At 46.5% G+C, this 21,146-nt stretch overlaps 1 pseudogene; it reads right to left on the reverse strand.

The window, feature by feature from the left end:
* Window positions 1–19,404: 19,404 nt before the first annotated feature.
* Window positions 19,405–20,804, reverse strand: LOC125529991 (uncharacterized; annotated as a pseudogene).
* Window positions 20,805–21,146: the final 342 nt, after the last annotated feature.

The following is a 21,146-nucleotide window of genomic DNA, read 5'->3' on the forward strand; positions in this document are numbered from 1 at the left end:
CAACAACGTAATTGTTCCAAAGATGAGGTGGAAAAGTTGTAGATGCCCTTTGAATAAATCATGGAACATAGGCATAAGATCTCCTAATGATATGCCAACATTTCTTGTAAAATTCTGCTGGAAAGCCATCAGGGCCAGGCACTTTATTCTGTTTCATCTCTGACCGCATCAAACACCTCTTTGTTTCATCTCTGACCGCATCAAACACCTCTTTGTTTCATCTCTGACCGCATCAAACACCTCTTTCTCAGTAAACAGAGCAACAAAACCTCGTTTTCTTTTTTGTTGAGTTGAGGTATGTCAGCGACTGCGTGCTCATTGAGCGACACAAAATTTTCTTCGGGGCCCCCAGAAAGTCGCTTATAATAATTAGAGATGTACAGCTTTAGGTTCTCGTGCCCCAGAATTGTACCCTCATCCAGCTCAAGCTGATTTTTCTTCTTCTTTCTATGTCTTCCATTCGCTATCACGTGGAAGAAATGGGTGTTATCGTCACCTTGGACGACCTTTGTCATCTTAGCTCTGAGAGCCCATTTGATCTCTTCTTCTCCAAGAAGAACACGCAGATTATGCTCAGCCTCATTCTTAACCGCCCGATCTGACACATTAAGAATGTTAGACTCAGCTTTTAGTTCTAACTCATTTATAAGTTGTATAAGTCTCTCTTTTTGCACCTTGTAAACCACTCTGATTTTTGGCCCATCTCCTCAAGAACTGGTGCAAATGTCAAATTTTATTTTTTTCCATCTTTCAACACTGGAAATCCCGCCTGACTCCTTGGTCCATTCTCTAGGTATGTTTCCATGAAGCCTTCCCTCTCGAACCATCCTAGTCCGAAAGAGAAAATGTTTTTGTTTCCCACATGGGTCGCTTCCCCGGAATCGACCAACAATGGTGTATGATCAGAGATTGCTCTCTGAAGCGCACGTACAGTTACCAAGGGAAACTTTTGTTCCCACTCTACATGTGCGTAGTGCTACTGCATTGTCCAAATGAGCAATCTGCTACAAATGTGCACTACATTTCAGAATCTGAGAGAAAAAATCATACGCACTATAAAATAAAATGGAGGGAGTATTATATATGGTTGGTCAGCAGAATCAAGATTCTCAACTGTTTCGCAAATTCAGTTCAAATGTTATGCTCATGCAAAATTTTGCAGAAAGTCTCTAGTAGGGTTTTGCGAAAAGTTTCGAGAACTACATTTCCTATAAATAATGTCTGAAGACCTGAAGCATCTGATGTGGCCCTGAAGAAAAGTCTATCTCTATCTGACCATCACAGTTATGTTACATACATCGTGTAAACCGAAGTCGCTTTCACATAGCTAGGTACATGTACTACTTTACAAAATGATGGCATCGATTGAAAATAAAGCACATACCCACCAACCTACCTGATACCATCCACATATGGGCATGCATATATACCACGCCAAGTAGCAGCAAGCTCAACAATCTACCACTGATAAGAACGATGGGAGGTGAGAGGGCGAGACTAGAAAGGGAGGATGTGAAATTAAAACTATTAGGGAGTAGGAGACACCAGGAAAGAGGACACTTGTGTTCAGTTGAGAGCACGATGAGGCAAAACTGCTGCGAGTAGCTACTATGCTCATCAAGGCACCAGTGCTCGATGAAGAATGCAACAGTTCAGTAATAAACATGCATGTACTACTATGTTAAATCTTATCTGTTGCCAAAAGTACAAGCTTTAACTACCTACCATTCTTTGTAACTAGCTAGCAAAGTGGCCCGTTCAATGCGCGGGCTACAAATGTAATTTAAATAGTCAATATCCTAAGAAAACATATTTTCCGACTTGACTAAATAAATTAGGAGCAAATTTGGTGACAGAACCATGCCTTGAACATAAGAAGGCTATCTTGCTTCGATTTTACATGATAGTGGGGTTGAATTGGGGACTAGCCCTACTGCTATTATTCCGTTAGTGTGCGTGCGCGAGGAGGCACAAGCTGCCTTGGCCGAGGCGGCCGCGCGGTGCCATGCCTCGGATGCACAGAACAACTGCCCAGGGGGTCAGTTGGCAGTGGTGGTGCCCGAAGGGGAGGCAGAGCCGAGGGAAGGTTCTGACATCCCCTCTTCCAGCCGTGCGCCGGCTAGGAAGAGAGTGCAAAAGGCGGTGAGCTCGCGAGGAGTTCGCCTTCGTAATCGGGTGCTGTAATGCGGTTTTCGTTTTGGAATATTCGGGGCTGTGGGCACGTAGGGCGTCGCACGCAGCTCAGGGAATACATGGCCAAGGAGCGCATTGACGTGCTTGCGTTACAGGAAACCATCAAGGCTGACTTTTCTTCCCGTGATTTACTTGCGATCGACCCGTTACAACGATTTGATTGGCGTTGGGTTCCTGCTTCGGGCCATTCGGGTGGCCTTCTGATGGGTTGTAAAAGTGATGTATGTGATGTAGTGTTGTGGGAATTTGGTGTATTTTGCATTATGGCCACGATTAGGCACCGTGCTTCCAACCTGGTTTGGGTAGTTATTGGTGTCTATGGGCCTGCGGATCATTCGAAGTCTGCAGGTTTTCTAGATGAGGTCTCGGCGATGGTGGGGGACAAACGGGCAGCTAACCTCCCGGTCATTATGGGAGGGGATTTTAACTTGATCCGATCGGGTTCGGACAAGAACAACGGCATTGTCGACTGGGCTAGGGTGTCCCTTTTCAACAACGCAATTGCGGCGGCCTGGTTACACTGGTAGAAAAAGGGCCTATAGTCCCGGTTCGTAAGGGTCTTTAGTCCCGGTTCAGGCCGGGACTAAAGTGTCGGTACTAATACCTCCACCCTTTAGTCCCGGTTCAATCCAGAACCGGGACCAAAGGGTCTCCACGTGGGCAGTGCGCAGAGCCCAGTCAGGAGACCCTTTGGTCCCGGTTGGTGCCCTGCCCACGTGGAGACCCTTTGGTCCCGGTTGGTGGCACCAACCGGGACCAATAGGCATCCACGCGTCAGCACTTCTGTGGCTGGGGTTTTTGTTTTTTTTTTGAAGGGGGGGGGTTGGGGGTTTTAGGGGGTTAATTTAGGTGTTTCATATATTGTGTTAGCTAGTTATAATTAATAGAGAGAAGTGTCCTCTGTTATGTCTGTGCTTGGTCGACGCTACGTACTATACATACGTATATAGAGAGGACTAGACACGCTAGCTAGCTAGTAAGCAAACGAAGGAAACAGAAGATCGTCATGAACATATATGCATATATACAGAGAGAAGTGATATCGACCACCTCTCCTTCTCCGAGAGATTGGTCGAACAACAAGTTCTCGTATATCTATCTGACACTACCGGCTACATATATACAGTAATTATCTCTTACAAATATAATCATACGGACTCAGGGTTAACATAGAATTCTCCGTCTTCAGGGATCACGTGGTCAAGAAAGAATGCCGCCAATTCCTCTTAAATTCCTCGCATGCGAGCTGGTGCTAGGAGTTCATCCCGCTTCCGAAACATCTAATTTAAAGAAGGGGGTCAATACATATATATATGAATGAATGAAACTCAACACAAATGATGGTAATAAAATAAAATTGTGAATGTTGTTATTTACGTACTTCATATTGTTCGTCAGTGTAGCCCCGCTCACAGGTCGTGTGGCGGATGGACTCGCAAACATAGTAACCACAGAAATCATTCCCTTGTTGCTGCCACAACCACTTTACAAGAAATAGAGGTTAATCAAACTGATAAGCAAGAATTCCAAATGGTATTGATGAAACTAGCGCTTGAATGACTAGTAGATGCGCTTAAAATGCTACTATAGCTAGTACTTACTTTCGGGTGTCTAAATTGCAGCTCCTTCGGCAGTCCCGGAGCTTTTCTGGTGAATTTTCTCCAAACCCTGCCGGACAAAGAAAACAATTACTTGATATATCAGGAAATGAACAAAGTTGCTGATATGGTGGATAATGATCGATTTAACTTACTTCTCGAGTATTTGAGTCATGTCTGCATAGTCCTTGGGATCTTTTCGTCTTGAGTCTAAGACGGTTACTAGTCCCTGCTCAAGCTTAATATGTAGGAGAATATAGTGGAAACTGCACACGCATGCATAACTCATCAATTACATTATTATAACCTTGACTAATATATAAGGGAAACCGAATACGCACAAGACAGTAACACTCACTTGAAGTTGTAAGGAAAGAGTATTATATCTTTGTTTTGATTTATTATCAACGATTCTAGCATGCTAGCCTCGGTTTCTGCGGCATGAAATTTAACCTGAGTTGCATCTATGAGATTTGTGTTAATGAACCCAATATCACCGACTTGTCTTTTCTTCAATTCGATGATCTTCAATCTGCATAATATAGTGAGGATGATTATAAATACATGCAATGAAAGAGCTAAGCTATATAGAGAAACTTAATGACAGAAGTAGTACTACTTACAGACAATAGCAGGTGACAGTTGCTTTATCGAGGGCCAATTGATTGAAGAACTGATAGAACTCCTCAAATGGAACAGGCAACATATCAATTCCAACGAGGTCATGCTCCGGTTTAACTCTCGCATACAAAGTACTCCTCCCCCTAGAGTCTCTGCAGATTTTCAAGTACCAATCATGCAATCTTTGCATCATCGTTGATAGAGATCTTTCATCTTTGACGAGAGGCTTCCCGTACTCGTATCTTTGTATCTGCACGTCCATGGGGTCATAATGTACTTCGTCGGGCAGGTAATCTGCAGGATTGCTATAACCGGGCACCATCCTCGGATCATTATCGACGTTGTGGCTAGGCACCTTGAGCGGGGGGAACGATTGCTTCGCTTGTTCGCCGAGCTGGGCAATTTGTTTCCCAGCTCGTCGTTGTTTCAGCCTTTGATCACTGACAGTACTTCCCGACCGCTCCGCTTCGGCAAATTCCTTTCCAATAATGCGGTCATAGTTTCCTTTCGGCGAATCAGACTTCGGTGTTTTTGTCAGGGCAGCCAGAGTGCGCTTCACTTTCACCCGATCTACCTTCTCCTCCGGAGGTGGATGTTTCTTTGCTTTCACCCCTTCAAAGAATTTCTTCACTTCTTCTCGCGCGATCTCGGCGTTCTCCTCCTGGGTCCTCTCGTATGGTAACTTCTCTGGAGTCTTCAGAGAAGGACCGAATCTGTATGTCCTCCCTCCTCTGGTTGTACTGCTAGACGCCGACCGAGCAGACGTAGCGGTTGTCTTCTTTACTTGCTTAAGCGGCGGAGGAGAAGGACTACGACGCGCCGGAGCAGCTGGAGCGGCGGCAGGTCTCTTCCGCCCTTGCTGACGAGGCGGAGAAGGAGGAGGCGGGCTGCTCGGGCGCGTCGGCGCAGGCGGAGAAGGAGGCGGAGTGCCGCCGCGCGCCGGAGAAGGAGCCGGCCGAGGGCCCTGATCGTCACTCGCCGGAGGAGGAGGAGGAGGCGGTGGCGTCCAGTTCGGAAGGTTGATGAGGTCCTTCTGCCATAGGCATGGAGTCTTCAGAGCAGACCCCAGCCGAGTCTCCCCTTCACCGGTAGGGTGGTCAAGCTGGAGGTCCTCAAATCCCTCCGTTATCTCATCCACCATCACCCTAGCATATCCTTCTGGAATCGGCCGGCAGTGAAAAGTTGCGCCGGGTTCAGTAGGATAAACAGAGCCAACAACCGCCTTGACCTTCAAATTCATCCATTGCGTCATAAGGTGGCAATTTTGAGACTCCGTGATAGCATCCACGGGATAGCTGGCAGGAGCTGTCAAGGCATGCTCTAGCTGAAGCAGCTCGGTGGAAGCCACGCTGCTTCTGCGTTGAGATGGCGGGGTAGCTTCGGGGGAGGCTTCGGCAGTACGTTTGCTGCGATTTGCTTCTCGTTCCTCTATCGCGTCCACCCTTGGTTGCAGCGCCTGCATTTGGGTCTGCTGCGGTAGGGTGAAATTTGACTTCAGCTCAGTCCAAAGATCAATTTTTCTGCATATCATTGACATAAGAGACCTCAGGGTCTTCTGTAGCCGGCTTAAACCATTGCTGGATGCTTATCGGGATCTTGTCCCTAACCAGAACCCCGCACTGAGCAACAAATGCGCTCTTTGTCCGGAGGGGTTCAATAGGTTGGCCGTCGGGCGCGATTGCTATGATCTCAAACTTTTCATCCGAGCTCAACTTTTTCTTCGGGCCTCGTCTCTTTACCGAAGTTGTGCTCGATCCGGAGGGCTAGAAAAAAGAACAAAGACTTAATTAATATGTGTACATACCAAAACAATGAATGCATCAATCAGCTAGTCAGCATAGGCTTAACTAATATATATACCTGGCCGGACTTGGTTCGGTCACCGGAGCCGTCCTCATGTTCTTCTTCTTGCACCGGCATTAGGTCACCGTAGCCAGCTTGTTCACCCTGTCCTTCCAGACCATCGGTTTCGTTGAGAAACAACGAGATGGCATCACTTCCTTCTGCGATTATGTCCCTCAACAACGCTTCTTTTGTTGCTTCGTCTAGGGCGGTGTCCATAGTTTCTACAAATATTTACAACATGGCAATTATTATTCAAACATGATAGATGGATATATTAGTGCCAAACGTAGAACTAGCTACCTAATCATAGTAAGCTATCGGGAGGGGGTATATATCGACAACGACGACACTACATCTATGTTCCTCGACGACCCTCGTTCCCGATAAAAAAAAGAGGAAGAAGAAGAAAAATAAGAGGAGAAGAAAGAATAGAGGAGAAGATCTCATCTATTCTTTCTTCTCCTCTTTTTTTCTTCTTCCTCTTCTTTTTTTATCCTCTTCTTCCTCTCATGTTCGATAGGATCGCCGAGGGGTCGGGAGGTTGCGTAGTGTCTCAGGATTCAACAAAACCATGTCTTCATCATTAGGCGAAAGTAACATGTGCATGATGGTACGAAGCTCTTCAAAGTTGTTCTGGAACGGACTCCCAGATAGGATAATCCGCCTTTTGGTACAAAGTTCAGCAAGAGCCTTCCGAATATCGCTATTTGGAAGGCCTTTGCTGAATTGGTACCAAAAGGCAGATTATTCTATCCGGGACTCCATTCCAAAACAACTTTGCAGAACTTCGTACCAACATGCCCTGGTTACTTCCGGCTAATGATGAAGGCATGGATTTCTTCAATACTTTGACACTAGGAAACCTCTCTCGACCCCTCGGCGATCCTCGACCCCTCGAACCCTTGACGACCCTGGAACCCTCGACCCCTAGACGACCCTCTTCTTCCTCTCATGTTCGAGAGGATCGCCGAGGGGTCGGGAGGTTGCCTAGTGTCAAAGGATTCAACAAAACCATGTCTTCATCATTAGGCGAAAGTAACATGTGCATGATGGTACGAAGCTCTTCAAAGTTGTTCTGGAACGGACTCCCAGATAGGATAATTCGCTTTTTGGTACAAAGTTGAGCAAGAGCCTTCCGAATATCGCTATTTGGAAGGCCTTTGCTGAATTCGTACCAAAAAGCGGATTATTCTATCCGGGACTCCATTCCAGAATAACTTTGGAGAACTTCGTACCAACATGCCCTGGTTACTTCCGGCTAATGATGAAGGCATGGATTTCTTCAATACTTTGACACTAGGAAACCCCTCTCTACTTCCGGCTAATAATAATAATAATAATAATAATAATAATAATAATAATAATAATAAGAAGAAGAAGAAGAAGAAGAAGAAGAAAAGAAGAAAAAAAAAGGAGAAGAAGAAAGGAATAGTGGAGAAAAGAGAAAATAGAATATATTCTATTTTCTCTTCTTCTCCACTATTCCTTTCTTCTTCTCCTCTTCTTTCTATTCTATTTTCTCTTCTTCTCCACTATTCCTTTCTTCTTCTCCTCTTCTTTTTCTTCTTTTTTCTTCTTCTTATTTATTTCTCCTCTTCTTTTCGGTAGAGGAAACCCTAAATAGCTAGCAAGTTTCGTGGGTGTGAGATACATGTGGCCTTCGGTGTCGGACACTACATCCACGTCCCACAAGTGACGTGGGCGTCGAAGCCCACGCCACTTGTGGGATGTGGGTGTAGTGTCCGACACCGACGGTACATGTATCTCACACCGACGATACTTTCTATTTAGGGTTTCTCCTCTACCGCTCCTCGACCTCTCGACGACCCTCGTTCCCGATAAAATAAAGAGGAAGAAGAAGAAGAAAAAAGAAGAAAAGAAAGAATAGAGGAGAAGACTTCCTCTTCTTCCTCTCCTCTTCTTCTCCCTCTTCTTCCCCTTCTTCCTTGCCTCTCTCATGAATGTCCGACGTTCTCGACCCCCCCCCCACGTGTCGAAGAAAAAAAAGAAGAAAAAAAAGAGGAGAAGAAGAAAGGAATAGTGGAGAAGAAGAGAAAATAGAATATATTCTATTTTCTCTTCTTCTCCACTATTCCTTTCTTCTTCTCCTCTTCTTTTTCTTCTTTTTTCTTCTTCTTATTTATTTCTCCTTGTCTTCCTCTCCCCTCTCGGCGACCCTAGACCCCCTCTCGACCCTCAACCCCTAGGCGACCGTCGACCCCTCTCTTTTTTTTCTTTCTCTTCTATTTTATCCTCTTCTTCCTCTACCGCTCGGCGACCCTCGACGACCCTCGTTCCCGATAAAAAAAAGAGGAAGAAGAAGAAAAAAAGAGGAGAAGATTTTCTCCTCTTTTTTCTTTTCTTATTCCTCTTCATTTTTTATCCTCTTCCTCCTCTCATGTTCGACGACCCTCGACCCCCTCTTCTTCTCCCTCTTCTAATTCATTTGTTCATATGAATATACAAACATTTTCATATTTATAATAATTAATATCACCAAAAAAAATCTATGAACAGAAAAAAAATCCTAATTTTTCTAATCCTAATCTTTTGCATATATAACATAGCTAGATATATATATACACAGAGAACATATGTATACATATATATATAAAATCCTAATATTCTTCTCCCTCTTCTAATCCTAATCTTTTGCATATATACATGAACATAGATATATACACAGAGAACATATGTATACATATATATATATATATAACAAGCATATATATATGAAAAACAAGCATATATATATGAAAAAATTCTAGGGCGCCGGCCGGACCAGAGGAGGACCGCGGAGTCGGCGGCGAGGATGGCGACGGGGCAGTGGGTGCGCGCTTGGAGACGCGGGCGACGGCGACGGCGGGCCGGGGCGGCGGGCGTCGGGCAAGGGGCCGGCCGACGCGGCGACGGGGGCAGGGACGAGGGCGACGGCGACGGGGGCGACGGGGGCGCGGCGACGGGGGCAGGGACGAGGGCGACGGCGACGATGGGCGCGGGCGACGGCGACGATGGGGGCGGGCGGCGTCGGGGTAGCCCGGCGGCGTCGGCAACTGCAACTGCAAGACGAGAATGAAAAATTCCAAAGTGTGGCCTTATATAGCAGAGGCTTTAGTCCCGGTTCGTGGCAGCAACCGGGACTAAAGGTGGGCATTAGTCCCGGTTGCTGCCACGAACCGGGACCAATGGCCTCTTTTCGGCAGCCCAAAGGGCGGGAAGGCACCAACCGGGACTAAAGGGGGGCATTGGTCACGGTTGGTGCCACGAACCGTGGCACCAACCGTGACCAATGCCCCCTTTAGTCCCGGTTGGTGCCACCAACCGGGACCAATGCCCTTGTGCTACCCGCGCCCATAAGTTTAGTCCCACATCGCTAGTTGAGAGCGCCCGGCACTGGTTTATAAGCTCTGCTGCCTCCTCCCTCTCGAACTCCTCTGAATAGCAGGCCTATGGGCCTAATTTGACACTGCTTTGCCTGTGGGCCTATTGGGCCTTCTCCGGGCCTGAATCCTGGCCCATGTAGGGTTTCTAGTCGTATTCAGGCCGTGGAGGCCCAGTTGGTGGCATTTTTTTTTGGTTTTTGCTTTTTTATTTCTATATTTTTTTGGTTTTTTATTTTTTTATTTCTACTTAAAACTAAATACTTACAGTTTTTTAGTGATTTCTTTTTGCTTTTAGGTCACAAAAATTATAAACTTTCTGTTAGTGCCATTAGTTTTAAATTTTAAATAGTTTAAATTTGAATTTTTAAAAATTTGTGTGAATCACTAGTTTATGAATAACTTTACTATAAAATTAGAATTTTTTTCTTCTTTGCTATTTATTTTTTATTTATACTTACAATTAAATACTTATAGTTTGATTTTAGGTCACACAAATTATATTCTTTTTGCTATTGAAGAATATTATAGTTTTATTTTAGTTGATCATAACATAATATTTTAATTGATTGTTTTTATTTTCATAAAAGTTTTGTAGTTCATTCTGTTTGCTATTAATTCATTTTTTGAGCTAAATGACTCTGAAATTGGAAAGCATTTCAAAATGAACTCTGAAAAGGTTGAAAGTTGGCATGGTATCATCATTTCACCCACATAGCATGTTTCAAAAAGTAGAGAGGGTTACGACAAAAACTTGATGCACTTCGTGTACAAAATGGACAATCACTTTCGAAGTATCAAAGTTTCGAACCATAAGACATGAAAGCATTTCAAATGAACTCTGAAAAAGTTGAAAGTTGGGATGGTATCATAATTTCACCCACATAGCATTTGCTTATTGCGGGAGAAAGTCTTCACTTTTTCTTTGCTTGTGTCATTTGCTTATTGCGCCGTAACCATGGATAATCTTCATTGTTTATCAGGATGCTTGGGTCAGCCTTGACATTGAAGGGAGGAATTTCATGAAACTTTTCATAATCTTCAGACATGTCTGTCTTGCCGTCCACTCCCAGGATGTCCCTTTTTCCTGAAAGAACTATGTGGCGCTTTGGCTCATCGTATGATGTATTCGCTTCCTTATCTTTTCTTTTTCTCGGTTTGGTAGACATGTCCTTCACATAGATAACCTGTGCCACATCATTGGCTAGGACGAACGGTTCGTCAGTGTACCCAAGATTTTTCAAATCCACTGTTGTCATTCCGTACTGTGGGTCTACCTGTACCCCGCCGCCTAACAGATTGACCCATTTGCACTTAAACAAAGGGACCTTAAAATCAGGTCCATAGTCAAGTTCCCATATGTCCACTATGTAACCATAATATGTGTCCTTTCCGCTCTCGGTTGCTGCATCAAAGGGGACACCGCTGTTTTGGTTGGTGCTCTTTTGATCTTGGGCAATCGTGTAAAATGTATTCCCATTTATCTCGTATCCTTTGTAAGTCAATACAGTCAAAGATGGTCCCCTGGACAACAAGTACAACTCATCACAAACAGTGTTGTCACCTCTGAGACGTGTTTCCAACCAACTGCTGAAAGTCCTGATGTGTTCACATGTAATCCAGTCGTCGCACTGCTCCGGGTGTTTGGAGCGCAGACTGTTCTTGTGTTCATCGACATACGGGGTCACCAAGGTAGAGTTCTGTAGAACTGTGTAGTGTGCTTGAGACCAAGAATATCCGTCCCTGCATATTATTGAGTCTCTTCCCAGAGTGCCTTTTCCAGTCAGTCTCTCCTCATACCGCGATTTAGGGAGACCTATCTTGTTAAGGCCAGGAATGAAGTCAACACAAAAACCGATAACATCCTCTGTTTGATGGCCCATGGAGATGCTTCCTTCTGGCCTAGCGCGGTTACGGACATATTTCTTTAGGACTCCCATGAACCTCTCAAAGGGGAACATATTGTGTAGAAATACGGGCCCCAGGATGACAATCTCGTCGACTAGATGAACTAGGACGTGCGTCATGATATTGAAGAAGGATGGTGGGAACACCAGCTCGAAACTGACAAGACATTGCGCCACATCACTCCTTAGCCTTGGTACGATTTCTGGATCGATCACCTTCTGAGAGATTGCATTGAGGAATGCACATAGCTTCACAATGGCTAATCGGACGTTTTCCGGTAGAAGCCCCCTCAATGCAACCGAAAGCAGTTGCGTCATAATCACGTGGCAGTCATGAGACTTTAGGTTCTGAAACTTTTTCTCTGGCATATTTATTATTCCCTTTATATTCGATGAGAAGCCAGTCGTGACCTTCATACTGAGCAGGCATTCAAAGAAGATTTCTTTCTCTTCTTTCGTAAGAGCGTAGCTGGCAGGACCTTTATACTGCTTTGGAGGCATGCCGTCTCTTTCGTGCAAACGTTGCAGGTCCTCTCGTGCCTCAGGTGTATCTTTTGTCTTCCCATACACGCCCAAGAAGCCTAGCAGGTTCATGCAAAGGTTCTTCATCACGTGCATCACGTCGATTGAGGAGCGGACCTCTAGGTCTTTCCAGTAGGGTAGGTCCCAAAATATAGATTTCTTCTTCCACATGGGTGCGTGTCCCTCAGCGTCATTCGGAACAGCTAGTCCACCGGGACCCTTTCCAAAGATTACGTAGTGTAAATCATTGACCATAGCAAGCACGTGATCACCGGTGCGCATGGCGGGCTTCTTCCGGTGATCTGCCTCGCCTTTGAAATGCTTGCCTTTCTTTTGACATTGATGGTTGGTCGGAAGAAATCGACGATGGCCCAGGTACACATTCTTCCTGCATTTGTCCAGGTATATACTTTCAGTGTCATCTAAACAGTGCATGCATGCGTGGTATCCTTTGTTTGTCTGTCCTGAAAGGTTACTGAGAGCGGGCCAATCGTTGATGGTCACGAACAGCAACGCCTTAAGGTTAAATTCCTCCTGTCTGTGCTCATCCCACATACGTACACCGTTTCCATTCCACAGCTGTAAAAGTTCTTCAACTAATGGCCTTAGGTACACATCAATTTCGTTGCCGGGTTGCTTAGGGCCTTGGATGAGAACTGGCATCATAATGAACTTCCGCTTCATGCACATCCAAGGAGGAAGGTTATACATACATAGAGTCACGGGCCAGGTGCTGTGATTGCTGCTCTGCTCCCCGAAAGGATTAATGCCATCCGCGCTTAAAGCAAACCATACATTCCTTGGGTCCTTTGCAAACTCATCCCAGTACTTTCTCTCGATTTTTCTCCACTGCGACTCTCAACTTCCCATCTTTCTTTCGGTTCTCACTGTGCCATCGCATCAACTTGGCATGCTCTTCGTTTCTGAACAGACGTTTCAACCGTGGTATTATAGGAGCATACCACATCACCTTCGCAGGAACCCTCTTCCTGAGGGGCTCGCCGTCAACATCACCAGGGTCATCTCGTCTGATCTTATACCGCAACGCACCGCATACCGGGCATTCGTTCAGATCCTTGTAGGCACCGCGGTAGAGGATGCAGTCATTAGGGCATGCATGTATCTTCTCCACCTCCAATCCTAGAGGGCATACGACCTTCTTTGCTGCGTATGTACTGTCGGGCAATTCGTTATCGTTTGGAAGCTTCTTCTTCAATATTTTCAGTAGCTTCTCAAATCCTTTGTCAGCCACAGCATTCTCTGCCTTCCACTGCAGCAATTCCAGTACGGTACCGAGCTTTGTGTTGCCATCTTCGCAATTGGGGTATAACCCTTTTTTTGATCCTCTAACATGCGATCGAACTTCAACTTCTCCTTTTGACTAATGCATTGCGTCCTTGCATCGACAATGACCCGGCGGAGATCATCATCATCGGGCACATCGTCTGGTTCCTCTTTATCTTCAGCAGCTTCACCCGTGGCAGCATCATTGGGCACATCGTCTGGTTCCTCTTGATCTTCACCAGCTCCCCCCGTTGCAGCATCACCGTATTCAGGGGGCACATAGTTGTCATCGTACTCTTCTTCTTCGCCGTCTTCCATCATAACCCCTATTTCTCCGTGCCTCGTCCAAACATTATAGTGTGGCATGAAACCCTTGTAAAGCAGGTGGGAGTGAAGGATTTTTCGGTTAGAGTAAGACCTCGTATTCCCACATTCAGTGCATGGACAACACATAAAACCATTCTGCTTGTTTGCCTCAGCCGCATCGAGAAACTCATGCACGCCCTGAATGTACTCGCGGGTGTGTCTGTCACCGTACATCCATTGCCGGTTCATCTGCGTGCATTATATATAATTAAGTGTCCAAATTAATAGAAGTTCATCATCACATTAAAACCAAAGTGCATACATAGTTCTCATCTAACAACATATAGCTCTCCAGAGCATCTAATTAATTAAACCATACATTGAAACTATGTAAAACATTTCAATGCGAAAACAAATGCGATCATAATCGCAACCAAGGTAACAATTGATCCAACGGCATAATGATACCAAGCCTCGGTATGAATGGCATATTTTCTAATCTTTCTAATCTTCAAGCGCATTGCATCCATCTTGATCTTGTGATCATCGACGACATCCGCAACATGCAACTCCAATATCATCTTCTCCTCCTCAATTTTTTTTATTTTTTCCTTCAACAAATTGTTTTCTTCTTCAACTAAATTTAACCTCTCGACAATAGGGTCGGTTGGCATTTCCGATTCACATACATCCTAGATAAATAAAATCTATGTCACGTTGGTCGGCATAATTTTCATAAACAATAAATGAACCAATAGTTATGAAGATAATATACATACCAAATCCGAATCATAGACAGGACGAGGGCCGACGGGGGCGGATACCAAAACCATCGCACTATATAAGATGCAATAATAAATGTAAGAAAATGATACAAGTATCTATCTAAACAGACAAGTAAGAATATTTTTCCTTTCAGAAAGAAGATAAGAACAAGAGGCTCACCACGGTGGTGTCGGTGATGAGATCAGCGCGGGTGATCGACGGCGGTGAAGACGGGGACGGGGCGTGACGGACCGCTAAATCTAGACAAATCTCGAGGAAAATGGAGCTTGGAGGTCGAGCTTCGAGAGGAGAAAGTTTAAGTAGTGTGGCTCGGGCATTCCATCGAACACCTCATGTGCATAGGAGGTGAGCTAGAGCACCACAAACCCCTCCCCTCGCCGGCTAGAGAAAAACAGAGCATTGGAGTGCTCTGCTCGCGGGCGAGGGTATATATAGGCACCTCATTGGTCCCGGTTTGTGGCAAGAACCGGGACTAAAGGGGAGCCTTTGGTCCCGGTTCAGGCCACCAACCGGGACCAATGGTGGTGGGCCAGGAGCGAGGCCCATTGGTCCCGGTTCGTCCCACCAACCGGGACCAAAAGGTCCAGACGAACCGGGACCAATGGCCCACGTGGTACGGCCGGCCCCCTGGGCTCACGAACCGGGACCAATGCCCACATTAGTCCCGGTTCTACACTGAACCGGGACTAATGGGCTGAGCCGGCCTGGACCATAGCCCTGTTTTCTACTAGTGTTACGTGAGGCTGCCCGGACCGGGGCGAGATATACATGGACCAACAAACAGCTCCGTCCGGTTAGGTCAGTTCTTGATCATGTATTTTTTACCCCGGAGTGGGAAGCGCTTTTCCCGATGTGCTCGTTAGTGGCAGAGACTAGGATCGGATCTGACCACATCCCGATGATCTTTTCCTCAGGGGAGGAGCAGATTCGTCGTCGTAGTAGATTCTTTTTCGAAACAACATGGTTTGAAGCAGAGGGCTTTGAGAGCATGGTGCGCGAGAGGTGGGATTCTATTGTGTCTCATATGGGCCCCCAAAGGGGCCCGGCCGAGTTTTGGTCGATAGCCGCGGCTAGGCTTCGTGCGTTCCTCAGGGGCTGGGGAGCCAATTTTGGTGGCGAATCCAAAAAGGAACGCGCCAAGCTGATGGATCAAATCACAACGCTTGACGCGGAGGCGGACGTGCGAACCTTCTCTGAGCAGGAGTGGGCGTAGAGATACACGCTGGAAGACCAAGTGCTCTCCATCCTGAGAGCCGAAGAAGAGTATTGGCGCCGCAGGGGCGGCATCAAGTGGGTGACCAAAGGCGACGCAAATACAGGTTACTTTCATGCGTACGCCAACGGAAGAAAGCGTAAATGTGCTATCCTTCGCCTTAATCATGGGGATAGGGTCTTGGTCATCCAGGCGGAGATCAGTAAGCACATTTATGACTTCTTCATAGGGCTGTTAGGGACGGCCAAGGAGAAGCGGCTCTGTCTTCGGGAGGATTAGTGGGAGCCTCCCGAGCGGGTCTCTCGGGAAGAAAATGCAGGACTAGTCCTGTCTTTTCTCCCGGAGGAGATTGACCGTGCACTTGCCTCCATGAAAGCGGGCACGGCCCCGGGTCCTGATGGGTGGTCGGTTGAGTTTTTCAAAAAAAATGATCGAGCCTGAAACATGTGTTTCACGCAATCGTCAATGGCTTTGCGCTGGGCCAAGTGGATCTGGCCCGTTTAAAAGTTAAGGGCGCGGATTGCATCAAGTTATTCAGGCCTATCACGCTAATTAATATTTCTTTTAAGCTGTGTGCCAAAGCCTACGCCGTCCGGCTGACACCTATTGCTCAACGGGTGATTAGTAGGTGTCAGACCGGGTTCATCAAAGGGCGCAACATATTGGAGGGACCAATTGCACTCGCGGAGATCGTGCATGAGCTAAAACGAACAAAAGAGCAAGGGGTTCTGCTCAAGCTAGATTTCGAGAAAGCCTACGACCGCGTGAACTGGGAGTTCGTGCGGGAGGTGCTGCTCAAAAAGGGTTTTGATGCAGGCTTTGTTCATAGGATTATGCACCTGATTAGTTGTGGGCAAACAGCGGTGTCGATCAATGGGGAGATGGGCAAATTCTTTCGAAACAAAAGGGGACTCCGGCAGGATTGTTTACATGCATGTGTGACTCGTTAAAATTGTTTACATCCAAGTGAAGATCCAACAAAATGTACAGAATTGATGAAAGCACCAGATGCTAGAAGGATTATTCAAATCTATAGTATATACAATACTAGAAGGATTACTTAACTTGCAAGATTCAGAAAAGAGAAAAGTAGGAGCTTCCCTGATTAGAACTCATGCCATCATCAGGCCGTACTTGTCACTGAAGCTTCAGGGCACCATCAACTAACAGAGCCTTCAGAATGATGTATAGTACAGCAAAGCCATTGCCGCCATGGTTCCTCTCGTTTCCTGAAAGAAGAAAAAAAGCACCATCAACATGCAGTTTTAGCACATCTTCACCTGGAAGAAAGAAAGCACCATCCACATTCAGTAAATCAGTATGCTCCTATTGCCCACCCACTTTTTGCTTGATGAAAAACTCCACATCTTCTCACCCGGTGGTAAGCCGCTTTACTGATCAACCAGTTCCCCTCGCCTGCATTTCATTCATATTGTTTCTATATTTCAACAAGCACCAGAGAAAGGGACATATAGCTGATCTTTAAATCACATATCTTGGCCAGTATAGCATGGACTTATCCTTTGCCTTACTGCAAGCACACACCTGAGATCTTCCAACTTCTACAGCCTCAAATCAGGAACAAATAGATGTGCACCATCCTCGCACAGGTTGGTTTGTAAACTGAGGTACACACTATTCCTATATTTGAAAGAGATTCTGCAAGACTCTATTAGTTAAGGACAGTATAACTGCACCTAAAGCGAGCCTTCTGAGCGATTAGCGTTTTCGGCCGTCCGTTTTCCCGATTTGGGACTTCCTGAACGTTCGATTTCGTGCGTTTGGCGATCTGTTCCGCGATCTGTGTTAACTGGGCCGGCTGTCCTGTGGGCTGCTGCTCCACAGGCCGAAACGGGCGCCTGTGGCGCATTGGGCCTTGGGCGAGCCGGCAGCCCATTCGAAGGAGGGACCCGAGAGCGACCGCGTCGGCTTTACTCGAGAGCCCAACCTAGCGAACCCTAATCCAGGAGGCTAAGGGCTCAATTCCAGATCGAAGACCGTCGGGGTGCGTCCGTCCATAGGGATGGGATCGAGTCCGGTCGGTCCCAGCGACCGGAGGAGCGGGATCCAGGTGAAGACGAGTCCATCCGGTCGATTCCAGCGATCCAATCCAGCGCAAGGTGTGAGGTGCGTGCGAGGGAGAGGCGCCTCGTGTACTGGTAACTTGTCTCCTCTCCATCAAGCTCGCAATCATGGCATTGTTCTGCTGGAAACTGCCATGCTCCCCTTCAAGCTCGCGATTATGGCTATTATCATTCCTTAATTCAGGTCATTTGCTTAATGTCTGGTAAAGTCGCAAACCTCGCAGGTAGTACCATATAATGCTTCCCTTCCTGGCTGTCTATGCACATCTTACTCCAGCAGCAACATCTTCTTCGGCGACATGCTCAGGTATGGGCGAGGCTTGGTGATTCGGGCCTAGATCGATGAGGCGTGGTGGCCATATAGATAGGTCGCGGGCAAGAAGAAGCCTGGAGCACCAGCACAAGGACGAGGTGGGGATGCTGTGCAGGAGTGGCCAGATGACGCAGATCGGCGGCTGGACAACGGCACTATGGAAGGAGTTTGGGATTGTTTTGTTCTTGTTCTTTCGATTCTCTCCCTCATCCATCGCTCCCACCTTTCTCTGCAGTCAACATGGCCAGCGACTGGACGCTCCCACCTTTCTCTGCAGTCAACATGGCCAGCGACTGGACGACGTGGTGACCGCCAGGAAATTAGAAATAGAGAATCTTCTTTCAGTGTGCTGGTGGTCAGCATGCATGGATCCAGCCATGTAGTAATAGGTAATTTAGATTAGTGGACGTACGTATTTCACTATGCCATCAGTTATGTCGGTCCTATAGTTATCTTCCAAAATTTCTTATCGGAAATCCAAAGTCTGCATCTTACCTCATGTGAAATCGGTTCTGTTGTTAGTGTTTCTTCACAGGGTTGATCCATGGGATTTGCATCTCATGACTATATATGTTGGCAATTGGTTATCTTATCAGTACTTCACAATTAAGATGTTTCATCCCCGTCATTCTCTTTGCTTGGTGCTCATTGTGTGGTAACTATTTTATTCAACTACCCAAGATGTATTTCTGGCCACTATACTGAATCTCTAAAATTGTTGGGGGTACTTGAAAATGACATGCTTAGAAATTCAGTTTAGTTAGATTTTCAATGTTTTAGTTATTTAAAAAAAATAAATATTAGTGTTCATATCCTCACATCTCTTTTTTTATGCTGCAAAAAATGGGATTTGCATTCTTTTTTTATGCACACACACGTACTACTCACACACTCACTAGTGTATCACATACACACACTAGTAGCAATAGTAGTAGTACACAGAACTTGAGGCTTGGAGCACACACGGTGGTACTAGAAGGAGGAAATGCCTGGTATTACAAACTTGGAATGGCCTGGTTACAACCGATGGGGCACAGGTCCTTTTATAGGCTACCTGGTCAAGCTAAAGTAAACTCCTAGGAACTACTACGTACATGCACAGCCCTTGCGTGATCACCACCACGTAAGTGCATAGCACTTTCCTATCCATGCACTAAGAAACTACCAGGAACATGCACAGGTACTACCACCTACTTGCATGTCCAGAAGCTACTAGGAAACTACCAAGTAATTACCAGGAGACAGGGCTCAAATTATCATTTCCATCACAGTTAGCAACGATCAACCCAGCATCTAACAGTCATACAACAGCGGACAACCAGCACACAGTTACATCAGAGCCCGTTCTTGGCTTATGTGGATCTGAAATTAGTGGGCACCTCCCCTTTGCAAGCAGCAGCGTGGTCTTTTTCAAGGTGTGGTACAGCTTCCTTATGAGGGTGTATGAACATCTTGTTGAATGCCTTCCCGGACTCCTTGAAAACAGTAAAGTAGCTCGGGTCATGCTTGAGCAATCCATTTTCCTTGAGAAACTTTACGACATAGTACCGGGGTCTGATCCGGCCCTCTAAGCTGTAAGTGAGCATTGCCGGACGATAAGCGATGTATGCCGGTTCCAACCCCATCTCAGAGATGAGGAACTCGGACCTGCGCTGCAGCGATTCCTTATTCCTCGTCAGCAACGTTGGAGCCTTAGAAACGACAATGCCCACCTCGGCATCCGTCCACATGAACGTGGTCTTCAAGTGCTCCACTTTGGCGGTGATTTTCTCCTCGCTGAGGAATCCCACAGCTTGTAGTGCATGTCTGAACATCGGAGATCCACGGGGTACACCAAGACCATCGATGCATGCCACTGCTGTGCTGATGCGTTCCGTGCTGATGCTGAGTGGCAATGGCCTAAGTACGTAGAGCTTGGCAATTTCGCAATCACCTAGCCCGCACTCCTGCAGGAAGGCGACATTAGGCTTGACCACCCGCTCGAGGTCAGACCTAAGAACGGAGTCACTCTTAGGACCCGAAGGAGGTTCTCTGAGGAGCCAGAGAGGGGCAAGCAGTAGTGCAGTCCGGAGACGATGGATTTGCAGCGGAAAGTGGTGTTGGTGATCGAGACGAGGCGCGTGATCTGAGAACGCGAGAGACCGAGGCCGGTGAGCTCCGCGACATTGGGGGCCAGGGTGCCCTCCACGCTGGCGTAGAGGAACTGCAGGTCCTTGGCGACAAGGGCGGCGACGTCGGCGGCGGAGAGGCCGAGGCTGGCGAGGAAGGCGAGCACGGCGTCGGGGTTGGCGGGGGACCTGAGGTGGGAAAGCTTGGCGGAGGCCTTGAGCGCGTGAGGTCGGGTGAGTCCGCAGGTGGAGACGAGGTACTCCTCCACGGCGAATTCATCAATGTTGCAATTCTAATGTTGATCTCAACACAAGTAATTCTAATGTTGATTTCAATTTGAACTACAAAAACGTCTTATATTTTGGTGCGGAGGGAGTTGTGTGAATTTGAGACTCGTGTACTTTCCCTGAATGATGGATCATCACTCACTGCCCAAATCAGTGGATCAAAATAAACAGAAACAATACTGGGATGAAACTCTTCGTTGGCCCATCGTCTTGTGCAAGCAGTTAACCAAGCTATGGAGATCCACTTGGCTGCAAAACATGGCATGCATTCCAGCAAGATAAAGAGAATGCCTCCCTCCAGGCACAAATTAACTAATTAATCATGGAATCATTTAGAGAATATGGTTACCCGCCATCATACAGCAATTTTTGCAATCCTTTCTTACACTGGAATATGGTTAACCGTCTTGATCTGTTTACCCACCATTCCTTTATAGAGTCCTCAAGGTGCCAAGTACATGTGTCAAGGTCTTCAACATGTAGCACTAGGACTGTCTGGATATCATGATTTGCACTCTACACAAGGATTTGAATTGCCTGGATATGATGATTTGATTTGCAAGGGCAAGCTAACACCAGCACACAAGGAACTTGGTGACAGTGAGGCTCCTAAGAAAGCACCAAACTGGACGCCTTTTTAATCTTAATAATCGAGAAGCACCAATTATCCTATAAATTAGCTGCTTTTCTGCATGGAA

The sequence above is a fragment of the Triticum urartu genome, chromosome 6A (assembly GCF_056163025.1).
Source record: "Triticum urartu cultivar PI428250 chromosome 6A, HENAU_Tu73, whole genome shotgun sequence".
In the NCBI taxonomy this organism is placed as follows: Eukaryota; Viridiplantae; Streptophyta; class Magnoliopsida; order Poales; family Poaceae; genus Triticum; species Triticum urartu.